This window comes from Acinonyx jubatus, chromosome C2 (assembly GCF_027475565.1).
Source record: "Acinonyx jubatus isolate Ajub_Pintada_27869175 chromosome C2, VMU_Ajub_asm_v1.0, whole genome shotgun sequence".
In the NCBI taxonomy this organism is placed as follows: Eukaryota; Metazoa; Chordata; class Mammalia; order Carnivora; family Felidae; genus Acinonyx; species Acinonyx jubatus.
The window spans coordinates 49,069,585-49,082,135 of record NC_069384.1 but is presented as its reverse complement, the minus strand read 5'-3'; the positions used below and the strand labels follow the sequence as shown (position 1 = coordinate 49,082,135).

The window sequence follows — 12,551 nt, the reverse complement described above, 5'->3', positions numbered from 1 at the left end:
TATCCTTTAAAATGAAAGGAGTAAGTGCAATAAAATGAAAACTCTATGAGGGGGTTCGTGGGAGCCAGAGGTTCATTGAATTTTAAAATGTATTTTCTAGAGTTGTGCTATCCAACATGGTAGCCACTACATGTGGCTATTTGAATTTCAATTTAATTTAGTTTAATTTAAAATTAAATGAAAATTAAATCCTTAGTTCTTAAGTCACACCAGCCATATTTTAGTACCCCATAGCCATATGTGACCAGTGGTGACCATATCAGATAGCACAAATACGGAACATTTCAGTAACAGCATGAATTCTGTTGGACAATGTTGTTTTAGAGAAAAGCAATCAATGTGTTACCCAGCATTTAGCTACAAAACAATTCAAGGAGGAAAGTTGAAAGCATTATCTAATACATTTTTAGAAAGCCCTGTTATTTAAAGAAGGGAGAAACATTTGACCTCAACTCTCTAAATTTACTCTTAGGATTTATTAGAATTACCTAATCCTCCATAGATTCATGGAACAGATAATAGGGAATACAAAATAAAGGGCATTTCACAGATAGCAGTCAGCCAAAGAAGCTCCCACCAAAAGAGAAACATTCTGAGTAGTAACATGTACACATAAAAGTATGGCAAGAAATTAGCAGAGACTTCTAGAACTGGAGGAAGTTGAATCTTGGATTTTCTTCTTCATTATGAAATAATTTGTATGCTATCTAAACTAAATGGAATCTCTGAATCAAGGTGTATTCTAATTTTTGAGATTTCTGCAACAGAGTTCTGTTGGTATGAATGCAGCAATTTATTTAAAGAACTAAACTCAAAAAAAATGGAAAAATTAATTTTTCTACTAACCCCTCAAGTTGATCTTCTCCACCCCTAGATGATACCTTTGCTAAAACCTACATTTTTTCTAATAACTTCTAGGCAACAAAAAGTCCTGTCTGACATTAACTAAAGTCTATCATCTAATTTAAATTTCTCCCTTTTTCTAACTAAGGGGGCAGAGCTGGGTTGGAACCTTCATCTTGCTCTTTTACTTCTTCATCCTGCTTCACTGGACTGAATCTGGCCCCTCTACTATTGGCACAGGGAAAGGCAAGGAAAACAAGAGTCAGAAAGTTCTTACTTAACAGAAGCTGAGCATTTTAGATTTCAAAGATTGGCTTTTGTTTTTGTGGAGTGGTTTGTAGGCTCTTAAGATATAGCTACAACCACCCCTAATCTATCGCTCCTAGCTCTGCCAAAACTCCTAATTCTTCAGTCAGCCAGTGTCACTGTTTCTACTTGGTAAGAAAGGACACCAGTGTAGGGGTAAAAGCAATCAGACCAACAGGAATCAAAGTCCTTTCTCTTCTACTTCTACTGAGATGGTACAATCATTTTACTTGTTTCCACTTTAGTCTTCTCTTATATTAAATTGTGATTATTTAGGGATTGTTATGAATTATAGGATTATTATAAGTATGACACATAAAACAAAGTCCATGTATTTTTCTTTCCATCTATTCTCTCCTTTTCAATGGACAATACTTTGGTATTGTATCTAAAGAGTCATCACCATATCCAAGGACATCTAGGTTTTCTTCTGTTACCTTCCAGGAGTTTTATAGTTTTGTGCTTTACATTTAGTTCTGTGATTCATTTTAAGTCAATTTTTGTGGGGCGCCTGAGTGGCTCAGTCAGTTGAGCGTCCAACTTCAGCTCAGGACATGATCTCACAGTTTGTGAGTTTGAGCTCCACGATGGGCTCTGTGCTGACAGCTTAGAGCCTGGAACCTGCTTCAGATTCTGTATCTCATTCTCTCTCTGCCCCTCCCCCACGTTTTCTCTGCCTCTCAAATGTAAAAAAATTTTTAAGCCAATTTTTGTGAAGGGTGTAGGGTCTGTGTCTAGATTTTGCATGTAAATGTCCAATAGTTCCAGCACCATTTGTGAAGAGACTATCTGTGCTCCATTGACTTGCCTTTGCTCCTTTGTCAAAGATGAGTTGATTATATTTTTGCTGGTCTATTTCTGGGCTCTCTATTTTCTTTCATTGATCTATTTGTCTATTTTTTCACAATATCACTTTGTCTTGATTACTGTAGAATTAGAGTAAGTCCTAATGTCAGGTAGTATCAGTCCTCCAATTTCATTCTTCTCCTTAAATACTGTGTTGGCTATTCTGGGTCTTTTGCATCTCTATATAAACTTAAGAATCAGTTTGTCAATACACACACACACACACACACACACACACACACACAAGAAAAAGACAAAACTCTTGCGAGAATTTGGATCGGGTTTGTGTTAAATCTATAGATCAAGTTGGAAGGAGAAAATATTAAGTCCTCTTATTGATGAGTATGGAATATCTCTTCACCTTAGTGCTTTGATTTCTTTCATTAGAGCTTTGTAGTTTTCTTCCTATAGATCTTGACATATCTTGATAATTTTATATCTAAGTATTTTACTTTTTAAATATAGAGGAATGGTCATAGCAGCCTTGTTCGAATAGCCAAAAACTTTGACCAGATTAAGAGGCAAATGGATAAACAGATTAGCATATCCGTACAATGAATTACTACTCAGTAACATAAAGAAATAGACTATTGAGTTGGGTGAAACCATGAATGAAACTCAAAATAATTATGTTGGATAAAAAAAGCCAGATCAAAAAGCATACCTACTGTATGATTCCACTTACATAAAATTCTAGAAAAGTCAAACTAACCTACAGACAGTGAAGCAATCAGTGGTACCTGAGGAACATTGGGGAGGGAAGGTGAGAAGGAGGGATAACCAAAGGGCATAAAAAAACTTTTGGTGCAATATAACGTTCATTACATTGACTGTGGAGACATTTTAATGAGTATGTAGATACATATACAGGTATTTGTCCTAGTTTATCAAACTTGATATATTAGACATGTGCAGTTTATTACATGTCAATTACACCACAATAAAGTTAAGAAGTAAACCAAAAAAGAATTACTTATACACCATGCTGAAGTGATAATAAGTATGCTCCCTAAACTATACCAAAATACATAGTTCCCAAAATTAAAAGTGTTTTAGTTACCTTTAAAGTTAATCAAATATATTTAATATAAAATCTCAAAATGAGACTTTTATTAAGAAAGAATTCACTTCCTGAGCCTTGAATCAACTATAACTTTTTAAACTTACAAGGTTTCCATTACTTTCCTAAAATTTTACCATAATAGTAGGGAAAAATACTATTCTTAATAAACCCCAATATGATCCCAAATAGCATTGTTTGGGATGTTTATAGGCTTCATGCTTGTAGATGTTTTCAAGGTGAATTTTTTTTCTTCTGAGTAACCCATATTTCATACATCCAAAATTCATTTAAAATTCTCATTCTCCACTTCACTTTGCTTTACTGAAACTGAATCAAAACTTTTCAGTTAGATCAAGGCAAATTTGCAAGTAAATACTCTTATCTCTGTTTCATTTTCCAAAATCCTAAATACAGGAAAGTTGTCAGGACAAAGTTTCTTTTTTAATAAAAAGCAAGATCTTTTATTTTATGATGCCTTTTCATGATCCATGCCATTTGCAGCAATTTTTCTTCCAAAGAATATCCTTTCTTTAATAAATTTAGTGTCATAATCTCTACACACAAGTAACATACTTCATTCTTTATTATTTCCTATAGACGACATGATTAACGAGCTCCTCAACTATCAGAGGCTTGCAGTGCAAATGCCGAACACTCCACCTCATACCTAAAATCATCAGGTACAAGCTGATTCTTTGTAGTCAGAGTTTTTAAATTCTTTGCATAGAGATGATATATCAATGCTCAACACTATTACTTCAGTTTGAAGTAAAATGAGAAGCGCAAACAATTAAATAACTTGTAGCAGTCCTGGTATATTCTATTTTATAAAATTAACTCATTTTCATGTTTAAAAGCAGAATGTCATTCTTTCTTCCATTGTAACTAAAAACGTTTAGATGATTATCTCAGAAGTCTTTAAGCTCTTTTTATGAATCACATTTGCCGGCCATAGTGTAAATAGGAAAACTAAAGCATGGAGAATTATAATGCCCTGTCTAAATCAGGATGAATACTTAGGCCAGATTTTGCAGAATCCAGCCTCTCTGATGGATTGAATGGTTTTAAAAAACAATTTTAATGTTAAGATTTTTAGCCAGGCATGAACTCCCCAAATAGTCAGCCATTTCTCCTACGTAGCTGGCCCACAAAGGCACTTCAGTTTTCTACACCTAATTTAAGAAGCTGTAGGAGTTTTAGATTGAAATAATGTTGGACTTTAAAGGATCTTAGAAATGTATTGCCCAACCCTCTCGCTTTACTGGTGAGGCACAGATAAGTAATTTGCTCAACACTACACATTAAATTAGTGGCAGAGGAGCAGGAAAATCAGAGTTTCTCACTCCTGATGCTGCTTTTCCAGTGCAACACTCTGTATTTCTAGCTTCAGCCCTCTCTAAAACTTGCCCCCAATATCATACAAGCTTCAAGAGAGTAGGGCCTTTTAAGTGAAATGATTTGTCCCTGGAGCCTAAAACAGAACTTAACAAGAACTTAACAAGCAGTCATTAATTTTTACCAATTAAATGAGTAACAGGGGGCGCCTGGGTGGCTCAGTCCATTGAGCGTCCGACTTCAGCTCAGGTCATGATCTCACGATCCGCGAGTTCAAGCCCCGGTCGGGCTCTGTGCTGACAGCTCAGAGCCTGGAGCCCGTTTCAGATTCTGTGTCTCCCTCTCTCTCTGCCCCTCCCCTGTTCATGCTCTGTCTCTCTCTGTCTCAAAAATAAATAAAAACGTTAAAAAATAAATAAATAAAAAATAAATGAGTAACAGAAGTGGTGTTAATATAACAGAAGTTAATACTAATTAACTTAGGTTACTTGCTAGGTTATTTTACGTGTCATCTTATTTTTAATCCTTCCCAAAATAATGCAGGAGAGAAATTATTGCCCCCCCATTTTATAGATGAGGAAACTAGAGCTGGTAGGTGACAGTATGCACAGTTTGCCTGACTCTGAAATCTCATCTTGCTTTCATTACCATGGCACACAGCTATCATACAAAGAGCTTGGCAGGGTCAATACAGAAATTCTTGGTATTAATGTACTTGTGAATTCTGGACAAACTAAAATACAAGAAGAGCACTTATAATATCATCTGCATTGTGCTAAGCTTTTTATAACCTCGTATTATGGATTAACTACTATTTTCGCCCCCACCTCCCAGATGAGAAAATGAGGCACAGAGAATTTTAAAACCTGCTTAAATTCACAAAACTAGGGAGTGGCTGGATCACATATCAATTCAAAGGAGTTGGTTCCAGAGTCCATCATCACTACTGCACTAAACTGCCACATGGACTGAGATGATGGTTGTCTACTTTCCTGATGAGCAGGAGTAATGTCACCTAGTTCAGTGGTTCTCATACTTTAGCACTTATCAGAATCACATGGAGGACTGTTAAGGATACTCAGCATACTCAGTGTCACCCCCTACAGATTCTGATCCCATTGGTATGGGTAGGGCCCCCAAATATGCAAAGAGAGCCACTGAACTAAGAAATGATCTTAGACTCATCTTTTCATGTGTATACTTCTAGAAATTTTTCCGAGCATGTATACATTTTTTTTAATTTTTTTTATTTTTATGATATAATTTATTGTCAAATCAGTATACATTTTTTAAATTTATCAAACTGTACTGTTTTGTAAACTATTTTTTCTCTAATCAGTATGTCATGAGAATTTATTGATATAAATTTATCAATTTTATATTGATAATTGTTTTGAGAATATAACTTCCAATGGCAGCTGAGTACTTGCTATGGACTGAATGTTTGTTTGCATCAGCCCAAAATTCGTATGTTCAAGACTTAATCCCCAAGGTGAGGATATTGGAAAGTGGGGGCTTTGGGAAGTAATTAGGTTTAGATGAGGAAATGAGGGTGGAAATCCCATAGGATCAGTGTTCTTAGAAGAGGAAAAGACCAAAGCCAGCTCTCTTCTCCACATGAGGATACAACAAGAAGGCAGCAGTCTACACACCAGGAAGAGGGTCCTCACAAAACACTGAACCTGTCAGCACCTTGATCTTGGACTTCCCAGCCTCCAGAATGGTGATAAATGTTTTGTTTAAACTACTAGGGGCACCTGGGTGGCCTAGTCGGATGTCCAACAGCTCGTGGGTTTGAGCCCCACGTTGGGCTCTGTGCAGACAGCTCAGAGCTCAGAGCCTGCAGCCTGCTTCAAATTCTGTGTGTGTCTTTCTCTGCCCCTCCCCCTGCTCATGCTCGCTCGCTCGTTCTCCCTCTCTCTTTCTTTCTCAAAAATAAATAAACATTAAAAAAAAAAATAAACTACTCAGCCTATGCTATTTGGCTATGACAGCCCCAGTTGTCTAAGCCAGTACTCTGTCACATGTACATACCAGAATCTGCTAACAAAGCCCCTGTTTTGTCGAAAAACAGAATGCTCAGGGTACCTGGGTATAGTTCAGTCCATTAAACATCCAACTCTTGATTTTGGCTCAGGTCATGATCTCGAGGTTTGTGAGTTCCAGCCCCGCTTCAGACTCTGTACTGACAGTGCACAGCCTGCTTGGGATTCTCTCTATCTCTCTCTCAGCCCCCACTCCTGTGTACACGCACACATGCTTGCTCTCTCTCGCTCGCTCTCTCTCACTCACTCACTCTCTCTCATAAATAAATAACAATTAATAAATAAATAAATAATCTTAAAAAACCCAGAAGGCTCTCAGATTTTACCCTACTTGAAAGGTAATAAGTTAGCCTATTGTTGTTTCATGAATGCTGCCAGAAGACAAAAGACTCCTTGGTCAGAGAAAAAGACTTATCACTCAAAGCTCCAGCTCACACCTGCACACAGAAGGTTGTGTTACAGGAGAGAAACCCAAAGCCAAACCTCCAGGGCTTTTTGACAAGCAACAATCATTATAGCCAGCCAAATAAGGCAGTGCCCTCTCTTGGCTTCAAGGAATGTGCTGTTACATTGGAGTCAGGCTACTTAGTAGACTATGTGACTAGCTACAGAAACTGATTAATATCACAAGACATGTAAGCCTTGCAATCTGGCACACTTTGCAAGAATGTGGAAGGATGGATGTTCAGGGCCCATGGCAGACTGCCTCTCCCAACAATTTTTTGACATTTAGAGCATTTAAATTGTTTTAAGTTTGCCATTCTTTTAAGTAATGCCACAGTAGACCCCCTTGTACTTAAAATTTGATGTTTCCTGTTATTTGCTTAGGATAAATGCCTAGAATAGAATTGCATGGTCAATAGTAGTTTTTTTGGATGCGGGGGAGGCTTTGATAAATATTTCATTTAACAAATTCTATCAAAAAGCCATTTTCCACAATTTCTTACCAACACTAGATAATTTTCTTTGTATTCTTAAAATTTGGAAGCTTCCCTAAATTATTGGTGCTAATTAGTATTTCTTTTATTATTACTTAAGTGAGCTTTTTAATACATGTGCTGGAATTAGTATTTCTTCTTTTATGAATTAATTCTAAAAGTATTTACTTTTTTATTCCTTTGAGATTATATATTTTATTATTGACTTATGAGTTATGGATATGCTTTTAATAATTCCTATAGGCTTCTCCTTTATTCAGTGATAACACCATGTATATAAACCTGCTTATGTCTACAATTATTTTAATATGAATTGTTGATAGAATTAATGATTTTCCAATTATTTCTATATAGACCAAGTATCTTATCAGCATCTCCTTAGGGAACCTACAATTAGAATCACCCACTTTGAAAAGATCACCCTGTCATTCAAATAAAGCATACTTTATAGCATTTAGGATTAGACATATTAGGTAAGTTCAGCAGGAGTTCAGTAGAAGTACAGAAGGAAAGTTTCAATAAATGTTTGTTCTAAACTTACCTCTGGGTCCTTCTTTGCTAATGATTTCATGCTGATGGCTCTTGCTCACCTTGCTTTAATGTAAGCTCATGTTTCAAAAAAAGAATTTGCCCTGGTTATCAAAATCTCATTTTCGCTCACACACATCAATTTCTTCTCTATCATAAAAATACAAATCTGTTTTTATGACATTATCTGTTGTTTTTCTCCTGATTTCCACTTTGTGGCATTAATTAGCTTGTTAACTTCAGTAGACTCATGCAAAGCAGAGTTAGACACAATGGGGAAGTGTCATTAAAAGTGAAAATCTAAATGACCTCTCTCAACTCTGCTCTTCTTCCCAGTTCTGCTTTGCTACCTTTAGTCTTGAACACATAAGTCCCCTTTCCACTATTCCTTCAGTCTTTTTATAACTAATGACAGCACCACCCTAGCTCCAGCCATATCCCACCCAAAAACGCAGTCACCAAAATACAAATAAGCTGGAGGAGTGGTTTCAGGAAAGAACTGGTGAAGCCCCACTCAAATACATTATTGTTTAGTCTCTATGTTCATAATTATAACATGTTCTAAATAGTCTTCACATTCTTCTTTAGAATAAATTATATACTTCCTCAAAACTACATTTTACAAAAAAATTTTATAATACATGGAGTGCAATCATGAAGATATTGATGACCTTTTAGCCTTCACACAAGATCAATAGTCTCTTGAGCACGTATTGACCTTGGCATTATTTTAAATGGTATTTAGCTCAGATCAATAAATCTTGTTGTTGATATCAATTGCAGTCAATATCTGCTTATTACAGTTAGAATACAAATGGGTAAGCAGGACTTCAAGTGAAGATTACCAGTAGCATTTATGTTTTCTCATTATGAGATCTTAAACCTTAGTTCTAAAAATGTCCTAAATTAAAATTATTAAGGATTTATAGAATCAAGTCCTTTCTTTATGTTATATGACAGGTATGGAACACACTATCTGGGAATTATTATAAAAGTCAAATAAAGAACCATGTTCCCTATTAAATTCTTTGCAATGAAATGTAAAATTTCTTGGGTCCATTAAAAATCCACAGAGAAGTTCTTTAAGTACCCAGGCCAGAGTTGGTCCTCAGTCACCTAGCAAGCAGGAAACAGTTGTCTGGTATACAGGTGAACCAAGGCTGATGGGTGGACAGGTGTGAGAGGGAGTACCAATGTGCCACAGGGTGGGGGTTGGGTATGCAGGGAAATTCAGGGCACCTTTTCAGGCTCAACCTTGACCTATGTAGTGCCTAAACTGGGAGGACCAAGGATGTGGCAAGGCAGCAAGATCACGGAGAGTCTGTGTACTGTGAACACACATGAGGCACACCTTCATTGGATGTCCTCCCCACATTTCTGCACAGCTGACCCATCATGCAGCATTAATAAGAACAAAACAAAGTACAGCACACTGGACCCAGTAAGAGAAGATCCCTTATTCTAGTAATGTCCCTCCAGTGACATTTTATCCTACTGACAAAGCTTCACATTTTTACATCTTTTGTTTGTACAGATTCCTTACATGTTAAGAATATCATGTTGTTTATCATATATATATATATATATATATTGTTTATAGTTTGGGTACATAGAAGAGATTTCAGTTCTTTGCAGAAAAATCTATTAAATTTTCCTTTATCTATAAAATTTCTTCTATATAGATTTATTTTGTTCACATGCTTAGAGATAATTTTCCCTACCTAAGACCAGAAAAATAATCACCTACATCATCTTCTGGTCTATTTTCTCTTCATGTAAAATTTAATCCATAGGGAATTTTCTTCTGTATATGACATAAGGTAGAAATCTCATTTTATTCTTCTCCAAATGTTTTCTAATTATCCCAAAAGCTAAGTGAGCTATTATTTTCCCTTTAATTTTCTTTGTTTGATGTCATATTATTTAATATTTATGTTATAGAAAGGAGAAAAAATTATCTCATAAATACCTATGAACCCATCACGCATAGGTAACAGATATTATTACGTTACCATGTTGTCTTAAATTTTTTAAGGAAACAAAATGTTATCTAGAAAGCTACAACCCCTCTGTCTATCCTGTCCACCTCTCTCCTTCCCCATAAGTATCTTACACTCTAAGATTGGTGTTTATCTTTAGCCTGCATGTTTTAATATTTCTGTTTCATATGACTGTGTACATATTTGTGTTTCAATAAGTATACATAAGTGGTGTACTTTATCCTTTACCAACTTTTTTTATTCAACATTATATTTTTTAGATGTATCAGTGTTCACACACACACATGCTTCATTCATTTTAATACTATGTAGTGTTCTATTTCATAAATAAATCACATTCTATTTGTCCATTCCCTACTACTTAGAGATACGGTGAACCAAAAGTGGCTACAACGATTTACCCACTCACCCACAACACATGAGGAGCACAATTGTTCCACACCCTCACGATTGATATTATCAGAAATTTATTTTTGCAGATCTGTTGGGCATAGAATATTATCTCATTTTTATCTTAAATTTATTTTCCTCAGGGATAGTGAGATTATATCTATAGGCCATTCAAGCTTATTCTTCCATGAATTGCCTGCTCACACCTTTGCCCATTTTTCTTAGAGAAACATTCAACTAGGAGGTCAATTACTTTGGTATACAGAGTCCTGGGATAAAGGCAGACTAACTTGCATAGGGAGCCCAGGCTCCTTCCAAGAAGTAAATAATGGAAACACTTAGCTCTGAATCACAACAATCTTGCAATTTTGCTACACTTTCAGTGTATTACTTCTAGTAGTAGTCATAAAAGTAACAGGAACATACATTTTCTATAAATCTTGTAGGTGTCAGGTACTCTGCATGTTATATATTATCTCATTTAATTTTCATAACAACTCTATGAGAAATTCTATTATTATTTTTATTTTATAGGTGAGGAAACTGAAACTAGAAAAGTTAGATAACTTGGCTTAAGTCACACAACTAAAAAGAAGCAAAGGCAAATTCAAATCCAGTTCACATGACTCTAGAATGCAGAATCTTGATCAGACACTATACATTGAACCTAAGTATGTAGGAAAGTCAGTGTAGAGGCTTAGACTGGAAATGAATCACCATCAAGTGATGAACATCTATTTAACTGAGTAAAACAAATCTTCAATAGAGGACATCATATGGCAATGAGAAACCGTAAGTAAAGGACCAATGGAAATTTACAATTACCTTGGAACTACGATTGACAGCCTTTGGTCTGAGAAAGCCACCTGAACAACTTGGTACAGCAGGAAGGAGGAACTCTCAAATAGGAGATGCTGGACTTCCTGTTAAGAAGGACATGTTGTAGCTTGAATGCTCAATTGGCAAAATGAAGAAGATGTGATATATTGCTACTCCTAGTTGAAGTAAGTCATTTTGTATATATAAACCTAATCTATAATGTATATTCGTATACATTAGTGGAATATATATTCATATACATTAGTGGATTGTGGATTTATAACTGCTTCTTAGAGGAAGGTAGAGATGTTTGGAAGACAGCCATAGCCTTTTGAGTTGTTGGAACAAATGGTAACTATACTCTCCCATAACACAATACAGGAAGTATTGTCGAGTAGAAAGAATACATCTTAGGGCAAAGCTACTATGATATTTCATATTTTCTTACTTTAGTATGTCACTTTGAATCAGAGATTAGTCAGTAACTTATAACCTAGTGTAAGCTTTATAATCTTTAGTTTTTTCTATTCATAATTCATCTAGCACTGAGTTTTAAAAATTTGAAACACCTTGCTGTTCCTTTTTGCTTAAAAACAGAACACTGGCTTGGAATGGGCTTCACGATTTTATTCATGAGATATAGCCATCCTTATATCAATAGTAACTGCTCAATTATAATTAATCATTTTAGAGAACATGTTATTGCTTCTTATAAATCAGCTGCTGCTTCTAATTTTACAAAATGTGTTTCAATGAATTCCCATCTATACTGTTGTCATTTTGCCATTTTTTTTTTAATTTCCTCCTTAAATCCTTAGGGTTGAAAAGAATCTTAGAGATCCTTCAGCCCAATTTTAATGATAAAAAAATTGTCACTCAGACAAGTTAAAGAACTTGTTCAATATTCTATCTTTCATTAGTGGCAGACCTAAGGCAAAAAGCCAATTTCCAGAGTATTCCATCAAGAGCACTTTCCACTACTTATAAACTTCCCAAACCCCTTCCTAGAATCAGAAAAAGCTCATCTCACAATTATGCATTCATTTTATTTTTTACTAATTGAGGATAGGAGACTAAGACAAATTATATAGCTGTATATGGTATAGATATGTACATTTAAATATACACGTGCATATAAATAGGTTTGCCATAGATATTTTAACTCTTCACCTCTCCTTAACATCCTCCTTTAGATGCTGCACAGACATCTAAACTGGAAGGAGTATCCCAGCATCCCATTCTCATGGGATCATTCTGGTTAAGGAAGGCTCTCTTTGAATGAATGAATAATTTATTATTTCATCTAACATTTTTAAGCATGTAGCTATTTTACAGACACTCCTTTTGGGCCTTGGGGGTACTAGTGTAATTCTAATATCTACACTGTTCTCAATAAGCCCAATGTCCTAAAAATCCTCAGGTATATGTTTGGTTTATA

At 35.4% G+C, this 12,551-nt stretch overlaps 1 protein-coding gene across 9 annotated transcripts in view; it reads right to left on the bottom strand.

Moving 5' to 3' along the window:
- Positions 1 to 12,551, bottom strand: part of ZPLD1 (zona pellucida like domain containing 1) — a 536,164-nt gene that overhangs the window by 156,601 nt on the left and 367,012 nt on the right. The window contains exon 1 of one of the 9 annotated variants that reach the window (XM_027077654.2): positions 11,120 to 11,234. The exons of the other annotated variants lie outside the window; for them this stretch is intronic. The gene's annotated coding sequence lies outside the window, so the exon portion shown is untranslated. Of the gene's footprint in view, positions 1 to 11,119; positions 11,235 to 12,551 lie in introns of those variants that run through there. 9 annotated transcript variants of the gene reach the window in all.